The following is a 13,419-nucleotide window of genomic DNA, read 5'->3' on the forward strand; positions in this document are numbered from 1 at the left end:
AAGTCCTCAAACCATTCAACTATCTAGAGAATTCCTCAACCTTATCTTCAATATGTCTAGATCTAATGTCCAACTTATAGAGTTCTTTAGTATAATCTTTCACCATCATGTATTTTTGTCTCATATTTTCCATTTTTCTCAACATATTAGCTTGATAATCAGCATGAAGGAATTTATTTTTAAACTTACCAACCATCTTTACCCAAGTCTTGATCCTTTTTTTCCCCTCTTTTATGTCTATTAGTTTGTAAATGTTACCACCAAAGAGATGCACGCCCCTTTAACTTTGTAGCCTCTATCCTTAGCTTCCTATCCTTAGGAATACTTTCATAAGAAAAATATTTCACAATCTCAGAGATCCAATAAAATAAAGCATCAATATCAAGGCTTCCACTATCAGTAGATAGTTTAAAAACAAGTCTAGAATTCACTTTATTCAAGGATCTCAGAAGTCTCTCTTCATCTTGTCCCATTTTAGGTTCATGATTACATGTTATCTCTCTTCCTCTTCATCACTAACATCTTCAAGATGCACTCCTCTTCTCTAGGATGTTTTAATAGCTTCAAGTCTAGTTGTGATCTATCGTAACATATCCATAATAGTATTGTTTATATTTCCTCTACCTCAAACAATTTTGACAATAGTTCCTACAACAATTCTAACCTCCTACAAGTTATAGGGAAGAAATTGGTTCTTCCACTTGACAACCAATCTTTAATAAGGTTCTACACAATCCCAAACTTTTCCAAGAAAGAAACTAACTCTACTAAAACCTAATGCAAGATAGGAGGGGATAGAGGTCACCTCCTAGCTACCCTTTCTTATAATTACACAAAAAAGCCACCAAAATAGAAGCAATCATAAGAAATGATAGAGGAGTCAAAGCAACAATGATGACATATATTTATTCAACATGCCAAGCATAAGGCCTACCTAGTTACAACCATATACATCCAAATTATAATCAATGAATATTTTTATTTTTTCCTTCTATCTAACTTCATTCAACTTTTCCTTATCATATATCTCTACTTTTATGGCCACCAAGAACATAAGTCAGTTTGTCAACAAATTTATTACAAATTAGGTCCCACCCCAAAGGAGAACTTAGTGACCTTTTAAATATGAAAATGAATTTTTGTGGGGATATAGATAGATCCACATGTGATCCAAGAAGAGGTTCCCAAGTGTACAAAATGCTATAATGTCAAACAAAACCTCACTAAAGCCAAACTTGCATGTTACTCGAGCTTCCAAGAAAATAACATGCTTCAAACAAAGAGAACAATAACTCCCACAAAATATTGAATTAGCTTCCGTGATCCTAGAAAAATGATCCATGATGTGTCCACATTAAGTAGCTTACTACTCAAAAAGAGAAAACATGAACAACAGCATCCATTTTGCAAACACCAAAGAGGAAATAATGAAAGAAAATCTTTTTGGGGATGCAAGATTGACAAAGTACCAAGGATGCTCTTGCATTAGGAGCTAAAGTAAATAAGATATATTCTTAACAATAAATTAAGCTTCATTGGTCTAAAGCTACTACTAAAACTAGATACAAGACTACAACAAATATTTCCTCAAACCCAATAACTCTACTTCAATGGGATTTATGTAATCCTAGTTGATGATTTAACCCAACTACCCTTTGTGATGGAAAAAATTATATACATATCAAATTTTACCACTCAAAAATTGTACAAGTAGATAAAAATATTTATAACATTAGAGAAAATTTTTTGCTAAAAGGGTGATGATATAGCTCAAGCACAATTTGTCAACTTTGATAGAATATAAAATGCAAAACCAAAAAAAGAAGAGTGAAAGATCCTACTTACATGTACAAACCAATAGATTGTATCAAGTAAAAAGGAAGAATTTGACAAATTGATACATCTATTTTCTATGAATGATTTTGTCAAACTATGCAATAACATAAATGTTGAAATTGTTAAATACTCTAATTACAATAAGTATAGAAATTAACACTACAAGGAAAACTACTGATGAACAACTTGAAAAGTAAATTCTATTATGCAAATGGTAATGGATCATTCTCACAATGAACATATTGAGTGTCATTTGATTTCCACAATCCATTAGTAAAAACTGGTTAGTAATTCTGGAATTTGATTGTGTTTTAAGTTTTTTGCATCAACGTTTCGGATCACACATAGTGATCCATCATCAGGATGAAGAGCAAGAGAAAAAATATAATGATGGATCACTGTGTGTGATCCGAAACGTTGATGCAAAAAACATAAAACAAAATCAAATTCCAGAATTAATAACCAGTTTTTAATGAACATATTGACAAAAGAATGCCTCATAAATGAAGCATTGGGAAAAGTAATTGATATTTTTTTATATAGACCCTAATTTCAAAACCCTAGAGCTTCCACTATACATTGCAACAAGGATTGAAAATGTAGTGCTCACCTATAGTTTTCTTTTCCCAATAAAGAATTACTTAGATGATTATATTTCACATGTTGATTGATGATTACGATTACTAGCTTATTAATGATGTTTTAATGGTTCATAATTAATAAATATTATTTGTTTCATAGCAAAGTTAGATGACGCTTTAATGATGCTTACTTCATATTTGTAAAGATGCATTATTTTATCAGGGCATTTAATGTTTGACTTATAATTATTATGGTACTTACCTCATACTTGCATGTGTATGGTGTGTGTGTGTGTGTGTCTATTTTATCTTTTTATTTATCATGTTTGATGTGGTTAAGAGAGGGAGTTGTAGTCACCTGCTAATTAGGATCTACACGATGTACCACTCCCTACCATTGCATGTTGAGTTTAGATATTTATATACATGTACATGCTCATCTTTCATGTAGGATGTAGGTACCAGACATCAACTTCCCTGAATTGCCAGGATGAGTATGACTTATCATAGTAACTCAATGGTAAGAATGGGTAGATAATGTTCAAGTCCAATCCTAGCGATAGCCTAAATACTTGTCATGTAAGGAGGACTTGTAACTAACTTTCCACCCTTTTTAAAACCCATAAGTTTATCTTTGTCTATGTTGTTTAATATTGAGTTTTGATCTAATTTGGTAATGTTCTTTAAAGTGGATTTCAATATGTGATTTATTTGATAAATGACTTAATTATAATATTTGGATTAATCATATATTTAAATATTATTTGATTAAAAAGAAAATCTTAAAGCATGAGTATATTTAATTAATTTAAAAAAATTAAATATGTGCTTTAATTTTAAAGTCTTAATTTAGAAAATTAGTTAAAAAGAAATTAGAATATGATGATATTTCATTAATTACTAATTAATTAAATATGTACTTTAATTTAAAAGATTTCATTTAAAAGTCTAATTTAATAAGTTGGACAAAAAGAGATAATTAAAATATTAAAATATTAAAGATTTAATATTGCTTTTTAAAAATTATTTATTTAATAATAATTAAATTAGTGTTGCATTTAAACAATGATCTTTGATTATTATTATTAATTTAAATAATAAATTATACTTTAATTAGTGCTTGCACTAATTAATTAGTGCACGAAAATAAAATATAAAATAATATTTTAATCAAAAGTTCTTTAAATGCACATGAAAGAATTGAATTTAAAAGATTTGATTAAAGTCATAATTTAGGCATTTTTATATTTATTTAATTTAATAATAATTTATTTAAGAATTTTATTTTTAATAAACTCTAAATAATATTATTAGTTAAATTATTAAATATTATATTAAAAATATCACATGATTTAATTAGGAGAAAAAACTTTAATTTAATAAAGTTTATTTTAATTAAATTGCATAAAGTGTGTACATGAAATTTTAAATATAGTAATTAAAGACAAAAGATTTTCGCATGATTGCATGATAAAATAATTGATTTGGGGGAAAAACTCTTTATTAAGAAAATTAGAGCTCATTTCTAGATACATAGGTTTTGGGGAGCAAAATTCAGAATTGGATCGAAAGAATTGTTAAAAGTTTCAGAGGGTTTGGATTTGGATGCATTCATAGATTGTCTCAGAATTTAGTTGTGATTTTGAGGTAGGGTTTGAAAACCCATTGTAGAATTTTATTGAAAGATCTATCTACTTCATGTCTTCCTAGGTGTTTGCATATTGCTTATTAATTTATTGTATTGATTATTGAATAAAGAATCATGTTGTAGATTTTGAAAAAGGAAAACTTATTAATCAAGAAAACTTGACTGAAGAAAATTATTGCGAGTGCATTCTTATAAACCCATTTAAATAATATAGGAAATATTTGAATATGCAAATTTGGAAGAAAATAATAAATTGAATAGTTAGGGTTTCAACTGTAAATTTGTCATTAGAACCATGATATTATCATGAATTTTCTAAATATAAATAAATATTATTCTTATATCTAAAATAATTTAATTGTAAAAATTATTGGAAAAAGAAAAAAGATTAATTGAGAGGAAAACATGATTTAACTAAACTTATGCATGCATGTGAAAACAAATATGCTAAAAATAGAACGCTAGTTATAGTAAGGTAACATGCATGTGAGAACAAATATGCTAAAAATAAAAAGCTAAGTATAGTAAGGTTTCATACATGTGAAAACAAATATGCTAAAAATAGAAAGCTAAGTATAGTAAGGTTGCATGTGAAAACAAATATGCTAAAAATAGAAAACTAAGTATAATATGGTTGCATGATTTGAGAGATCAAAGACATACGAAAATACTAATTGTACGTGTATTTTTATTCAATATAATATAATTTTTAGATTTATTTATTTAAAATAATAATAAATTAGATAATTAAAAATAAAACTTTAAAACTATTTATTAATTTCTAAAAATTTAAATAAATATTATTCATTTAGTTAAAGTGAATGTTAGTAACATTAGTGATTCTTTAAGTCTAATTAAACTCTTAGTTGCATATAAATAATTTAATATTTATTAATGCAAGAGAGAAGTTAATAAATAAATATTTATAATTTTATCTCTAGTTGCATTATGAATTAAATGAAAAATAAATATTAATATCTTAGAAGTTGAAATTTATATCAATATTTAAATATAATAATATACATTTATGTTATTAATTAAATTATTTATGATTTAAAATTATTTAAATTAATAACATGATAATATTATATGATATTTTACATGTACACAAAAGATTGGATATTTAAATACTTATTATTTTAAATAAGTATCTTAGCATAACAATTTATATTAACAAATATATTCTTACTTTGTTTCAGAACTCATCCTTATGACCCAAACTAAACAAGAGAAATTGGTGGATTTAAATCATGTGGCTAAAAACTATGTGCTTTCTAATATTCTATTTATAGTCTTATGATGTTTATTTTCATGATGATTTTTCTTTGTAGGTTGTTTAGTTGGCCAAGTTAGGATGTGAACTACAAGCAATTTTTGAGATTTCTTTTATGATTATTTGATTGGGTAACATGATGAACTTTATTATATGATTATTTGACTCTATTCATTTGATGTATCTATGTATCATTTGTTTTGAGATCCTATAGGATATTGTATTGTATATTGATGTACTTGTATCTATTTTCACATACCCTATAACATGTGTAGTGGATGTTATTCATTAGATGTGCTTCCATATTATTACTTATACTTATGTATTTTCTTATATGACTATGTATGTGGTTATTCATTTTATGATTATGGACATTGTAATTGAAACTTAAACTTATTAATAAAACTTTCTTAAATGTGACTCAACGTGAAGGTACCCTTGGGAAATTGAAACTATATTTGTAATTGATTATGTGTTCTCAATGTGTATCTATATATTGCTTCCACATTATTGTTACTTTGATATCGTTTAAAATTTTAAAAAAAAATAGTTCAATAGACTTTGTAACATATTAGGTTTATTTTTTTTGGGTTCCCAAGTAGGACATTATAGACAATTACAATGGTCCACTATGGATCACACATGATCCTAAAGTCATACCAATAATTTCCTAAACATTCAACTTGTAGAGGCAAATACCCTTAACAATGGCATGGGCTTTATCGATTCACAAATCCCAAGAGCTCACATTATAGAAAGCAACAATTAACATTGGTTAAATAGAAATATAGTTGCTTACGTTGACAACAACATCCAGAGTTATAATATTGAATAATCTCTGCATTTAGTTTATTTTCTCCTCTAAAAGATACTCCAAAATGAAAAAAAAATCCATACACAATTATGATGAAAGAAGACAAAGATCAATTAGAGAAATTTTCTCTATCAACAATCAAGATATGCAATACTTTCATTCACCCATTCTTTCATATTTTTATAAATATACTATTATATTTTTTTAAATATAAAACAATCTTTCCTCAAAATTATAATAAAATACCACACCTTAAAATATACTTAACATATAATGAAATGCAATTACTTCTCCACGTGATTCCAATTCCATATTGCAATGACTCCAACATGTAGAAGTGGTTGACTAAATTTGATTCGGTAAGGTCAACATGATATTTGGTAATTTATCTCTCCACTTATCAAATTCAAACTTTCAATTACTTCTATCCAAGGAGTCCTTTCAACTCAACTAATACTTTGTGTAACTATTTTATAAGTAGATACATCCATATGACTTGGAAAACATATGAACATAAGAAATTTCTCATATGTTTCATCTAACACTTATAGTTATGATGACTAAGAAGCCACATACTAAAATTGTAACTATCAGGTGAAACATGTGGTACCTCTTCTATTTCCAAACTAATTAGGTATCTTCCCACTTTAGTGCTCCATGAACAAATGACACCCAGGTTTACAAAAATTTATAAAGTTCTCATTGAATAAGGTAATCATTCAATCTCCTAAATTATAATGAATTTAAGTATAAGAGCATGATTTATTTATAAAGGCATTACCATGGGGGGATTAGTAAAGTAATAACATTAAGATCTTTGTCTATTGAAAGTTGAAACAAAAGTTATTTTAATTTATAGATGCTCAATATGATGTGTTTGATCCAATTATTTCTATAAAAGAGTTGGCAATGATGAGACTTTTTGCCAAGTTTTTCCTTTTAGTCTAACTAAATTAGATTGATCCAATTTTATAAAGGAAATTCCCAAGTGATACACTCACAAAAGTAATGCTTATTATTCAAATTACAATTTTATTCATTATCCAATTACACTCTTCCAAATAAGACTCATGATACTTCATAAACTTTTTGTTTAATTTTTTTTTTATGGCTATAGTACTATTATGGCTAGTCGAGTTAGTGGTGTCATTCACATTTTTTGTATATCATCTATTCTAACTTGAGGTCTTATGTTCTATAAAAAAATAATGAGAATTTCCTAAGTTGTTCCACAAAATGATCCCTCTAACTTCCATCCTTGGAATAAGAATTTAATAATATTTTATAAGACACCTTATACACAAATTGCATTAGCAACATTCATTACGGGAAGGCAGTGTGAACATATAATAAAATATCTTGTGTATTGACTGATAATACTATTCATGCATAAGTATACAAAATCAATAATATTTTTCCTCTCTTTGTTTATTGTGCTACAACACATGCACTGAAAGTATTTTGTAGACCCTATGTTTTAAGTTTTTTAGCTCTCTTATACATAAATTTGAAAATGATCATAGATGGGGAAATAGGCATGAGATTATTATAGATTCATTTCTATCACATGTATACCATGTCAATTCCGAGAGAGAGCTAAAACCTTGGATGCTAGAGAGAAGGATGCATATGAAGGTCTATAGTGTTAGAAATTTAATGCAGTAAGTCATTTTCCCCTAGAGCCAAATGCTCACCTACTACCTTGATGACCTACACAATAGTTAGAAACATTGAATGTATGTAGGTGAGTTCAAATTCAAAATGAGAGGGTAAAACTTTTTTTTTTGCTAGTAGACAAAATGAATGGATCTAATTTATTCAATTAGTTGGAGAAGAGAGTAGACAAGTAGAAGAGTTGAATCAGTTGCAGAGCATAGCACATATAGAAAAGGAAATTGATCAATAGATCAAGTTAGATTTCATAAGATAGCAGGGTTTTAGTTTCGTGTTTGCAATTACATGTGTTGGATCTTTTGTCATTCTGTAAGTTTTATTGATTCATCCTATGAAGCAGTGATTGCTCTAGGCATTGTTGTATGCAACCATTAGAGCTATAAGTTTGAAATTTTAAGCTTATTAGTTTGAAGATTTTAGGGTTTTCTAGTTGAAGTCAAATGCTCCCAAATTTTGTAAAAGTTTTATCTTATTTGAATAGAAAGAAAGAAAGCAAGCATACTAAACTATGTTGTTCCCTTCTTCTATTCATCATTGCATGATATTTTTCATTTGAGAAGTTCATATTTGAAAGTTTCATCCTTTAGTTCTCTACGTTTTAATGCTAGAAATATTCAAGTTGTAAGTTTGGTCTGTAGCTCACTTGGTTTAGTTTGTGACTGAGCTCTCTCTATTGTTATTACCGAGCTCACTCGGCATCCTTTATTGCTGAATATCACCTTTCAATGCTGACCAAGCTCACTTAGCATGTTCACTACCAAGCTTACTCGGCATACATCGTGTCGAGTCACTCAACTCCTCCTTGTGTTGAGCTTCCTTGACACTATCTTCTTGTCACTTAGTACCCTCTTGTGTTGAGCAATTCTATCACTTTGCATTGCCTTGTGCCAAGTGAAAATTTTTGAAGTTGTGATTTTTTTCACATGGTATCAGAGCTTTGAGGCCCCACATCCACAATGAGTTAGGGAATTTTTTTTTTGCATTATTTGACATGGTAGGAGATCCATGAAAGATATGGCAGTAGCCACCGCCCTTTAATGGATAGAATTATGATACATGGGCAAAGAAGATAAAAACTATAATGGTTGCATATGATTTGTGGAAATTTATGATAAATGGATTTAATGATGCTATAGTCCTAATAGTGTATGTTGCCCTCTCAAACCCATAAAAGACTCAGTTGAAAGAGTTAAGGAGAAAGGATGCTAAGGCATTAAGCCTAATTGAGGTAGCAATGACAAAGATAGTTTTTCTCAAGATTGCAACAAAAAATTATGCAAAGGAAGCATAGGATATCCTTGAGATGAAATTAAAAGGGACTAATAAGATCAGATTAGTGAAGCTACAAATGATTAGAAGGGAGTTTGAGAACCTTTAGATGAGGGAAAATGAACCTATTGTAGATTTCAACTCATGAATCTCCACTTTGATAAACTAGCTCGAGTCAAATGGAGAAGATTACAAAGAGAAAATGATTGCAGAGAAGATAATAAGGAGTTTACCTTAGAAATATGACAATATTTTGATGACCATAGAGGAAGGAAAGGACCTCACCACATTGACCATGGATGATTTGATGGGAACTCTTCAAACCCATGAGCACCAGATCAACAGATCAACAACAACTTCCCAAGCATAGTCTTTCAAGGCTTAAGAGAATCCAAGAGGTAAGGGGAGAGGAAGAAATGACTCTGGTAGAGGCTCAAAAAGTAGAGGTTGTCGAAGGAATGGCCAAAGAAATGCTAGTGTAGAAAGCTCAGGAAGAGGAAGCAACCAAGAGGGAGCAAGCACCTCTCAAAATAGCTCTAGAGGAGGTAACAATTACAACTCCAATAAAAGCAATGTTGAATGTTACTACTATCATAAGTATGGGCATTATGCAAGTGAATGCTAGAATAAATAGGGTGATCAGTCAAAGAAGAATGCTAATATGGCTAATGTGAACATGGGAAATACAAACAATCCCATAGCCTTCATCATGTGTAAAATTGGTGAAGAAGGAAGCCTTGAGGCATGGTACCTAGACAACGATTGTAGTAACCATATGAGTGGTACTGAAAGTTTATTCTCTTTCATTGATAAGACTTTTAAGCTTGAAATTAAGATGGGAAATAATAGAACCATTCCCATAGTGGGCAAATGATCTATCATGGTCTATACCAAACAAGGTGAGAAGAAGGAGATACAAAATTTTTATTTTTAACCTAGTATGTAGCACAATTTGATGAGTGTTGGACAACTCATTCAAAATGGATACAAGGTGTTCATAGAAAATTACAAGTGTGTCATTTATGAGAAGGATGGGAGTAATAGATTACTTGCAGTAGTCCAAATGACAAATAATAGAATGTTCTCATTAAAGATAGAGACATGTTTCTCTTCTCAAGTTAGTGTTGCACCTTCCAAGCATGCATGTATATTAGTACATCAGCAATCAATTCTTTAGAGAATAAATAAAGACCCCTCCAAGCTTTGGAATCTTAGGTATGGACATCTTGGCTTTGTTGGTTTAAATTTATTATCCAAAAAAAGAATAGTAGATGGTTTTCCAAGCATAGTAGATTCTTATGACAAGTGTGAGGATTGTATTTTGGGTAAGCAACATAGGCTTCCCTTTAATTGTAGAAATTCTAGAAGGGCTATAGCACCATTAGAATTGGTGCATTTTGATTTGGTAGGCCCTATGAAAACTACTTCTATTGGAGGGAGTTCCTATTTTATGACATTCATAGATGATTTCAGTCATAAGACATGGGTGTATTTTTTGAAGAATAAATCTGAAGCATTTGATAAATTTGTTGAATTTAAAGCCCTGGCTAAAAAATAATGTGGGCACTATGTAAAGGTCCTTAGATTAGATAGAGGAGGGGATTATACCTCCAATATATTTGTAAATTTATTCAGGCAGAATGACATCAAGAAGAGCTCATAACTAGTTATACTTTGCAGCAAAATGGAGTGGCTACAAGGAAAAATAGGACCATTGTTGAAATGGCTAGAAGCATGATGAAAGCAAAGGGACTGACAACTGAATATTGGGGAGAAGTTGTAGCAACAACAATATATTTGATCAACAAGTGTCCCACAAAATTAGTTTGTGACAAGATTCCTCTTGAGGCATGGTTAAGGAATAGATGGACAATTGAGCACTTGATAGTGTTTGGATGTGTACCATATGCTCATGTGCCTGAGGAACAAAGTCAAAAGCTAGATGAAAAAGGTCTGAAGTGAATCTTCATAGGGTATAGCTTAGAATCAAAATCCTATAGGCTAAATGATCCAATTGACAAGAAGATCATCATTTCAAGAGATGTGAAATTTCTTGAAAATCAGTCATGGGATGGCTCGGTAGATGAATCCTCAAGCACCTCAAGTAAAGTGCCTACTATCAAAGAGGAAGAAGATGACATTGGTGATCAAAAATATGATGGAGAAACTAACATGGATTGTAGAAAAAAGAAAAAAGGGAAGCAACCCTTAACATGCCAAGCAACAGCTCCAAGTACATCAAGACAGCCCCAAGCTAGTATGCAAAATAGTAGCAATAGCAATACTAAAAATTCATATCCCACTCTTGCCTCCCTATTGCCAAGAAATACTAAGAGTTTAAGGGAGATATACCAAGATGAAAGGTATGAGGAAGAGTATGATGAGAGTGTAATATTTTTATTATTTTCTCATAGTGACCTAATTTATTTTGAGGAAGTTGTGAATGAAGAGAAATGGTGTAATGTCATAGATGGGAAAATAGATGCTCTTGAAAGGAATGATACATGGGAGCTAACTACTTTGCCTCCCAAGAAGCAAGTAATTGGAGTGAAATGGGTTTAAAGACCAAGTGCAATGCTGAAGGAAAAATAGATAGGCATCAGGCACATTTAGTGTTCAAGGGGCACAAGCAGCAGTATGGTAGAGATTATGATGAGACATATGCCCTAATTGAAAGAATGGAAACTATGCATGTTGTCATAGAAAATATATCCCAAAACAAATGGAAGGTATATCAAATGGATGTGAAGTCCTCCTTCTTGAATGGTGCATTGAAAGAAGAGGTCTTTGTGGAGTAGCCACCTAGTTATGAAGTTGCAGGTGAAGAACACAAGGTGTACAAATTGAAGTGAGATTTATATGGACTCAAGCAAGTTCCATGGGCATGGTAAAATAGAATTGACTCATATTTAATGAGCAATGGCTTCAGAAAAAGTGATGGTGAGCCCACTCTCTAAATCAAGGCAACAAATGGTAATGTGTTGATTGTTGTCTTCTATGTTGATGACTTAATCTTCACTAGAAATGACAATTTTTTAGTTGGCGAGTTCAAAGAGGCCATGAAGAATAAATTTGAAATGATGGACCTAGGTCTCTTGAAGTATTTTCTAGGTATAGAAGTAAAACAAATACATGATGACATCTTCATCTCTCAAAAAAAATATGAAAAGTAGATCTTGGAGAGATTCAAAATGTAGAACAATAAGGTAGCCCCAACACCAACAATAGTAGATCTAAAGTTGAGCAAGGAAGATTTCAACAAAAATATGAATCCAACACTATAGAAGAGTATGGTTGGAAGTTAGATGTATTTGATTACAACTTAGCTAGACATGATGCATGCAGTAGGTTTGATTTTCAAATTAACAAAAACACCAAAGGATTCCCATTGGAAATAGGGAAAGAGGATCCTAAGGTATGTGAATGGTACCTAGGGATTTGGAATTTTGTATACTATAGAAAATGATTTCAAGTTGGTTGGTTACATAGATAGTGATTGGGTTGGAAGCTTAGATAATAGGAAGAGCACTTCTAGATATATGTTCTATATGAGATTGGGTGCAATTTCATGGGCATCCAAGAAGCAACCTATTGTTGCTCAATCTACAGTAGAGGTTGAATACATAGTAGTGAATGCAACAACATGTCAAGCTATTTGGTTCAAGAGGATCTTGATAGACTTGAATGAAAGGAAAAAGGATGGAACCACAATCTTTTGTGACAATATCTCCTAATTTGTATTGTCCAAGAATCTAGTCTTCCATGGGATAAGTAAGCATATAGAGATTAGATATCACTTCATCAGAGAGTTGGTAGAGAATGGGGATATCAAGATGGAATTTTGCAAGTCTAAGAAACAAATATAAGATATATTTACTAAGCCTTTAGGCATTGGAACCTTTGTACACCTAAGAGAAAATCTTAGTGTAGTTGATTTGGATTAGTAGTGATCCTTGTCATGTTTGGCTTAGGACAGAGGGGGAGTGTGGCCTACACAATAGTCAAAAATATTGAATGTGAGTAGGTGAGTTCAAATTAAAAATTGGGGGGGAAGGGGGGGTGAACATTTTTTTGCCAGCAGACAAAAGGAATGAATATGATTCATTTGATTAGTTGAAGAAGAGAGTAGAAGAGTAGAAGAGTTGAATTAGTTGTAGAGTAGAGCACAGAGAGAAAAGGAAATAGGTCAGTAGATCAAGTTAGAGTTTAGAAGATAGAAGGGTTTTAGTTTCATGTTTATAGTTACATGTGTTGGATCTTTTGTCATTCTGTAAGTTTTATTGATTCGACTTGTGAAGAAGTCATTTCTCCAGGAATTTTTGTA

The sequence above is a fragment of the Cupressus sempervirens genome, chromosome 8 (assembly GCF_028749045.1).
Source record: "Cupressus sempervirens isolate cs-2001-9-10 chromosome 8, ASM2874904v1, whole genome shotgun sequence".
NCBI classification, from domain to species: Eukaryota; Viridiplantae; Streptophyta; class Pinopsida; order Cupressales; family Cupressaceae; genus Cupressus; species Cupressus sempervirens.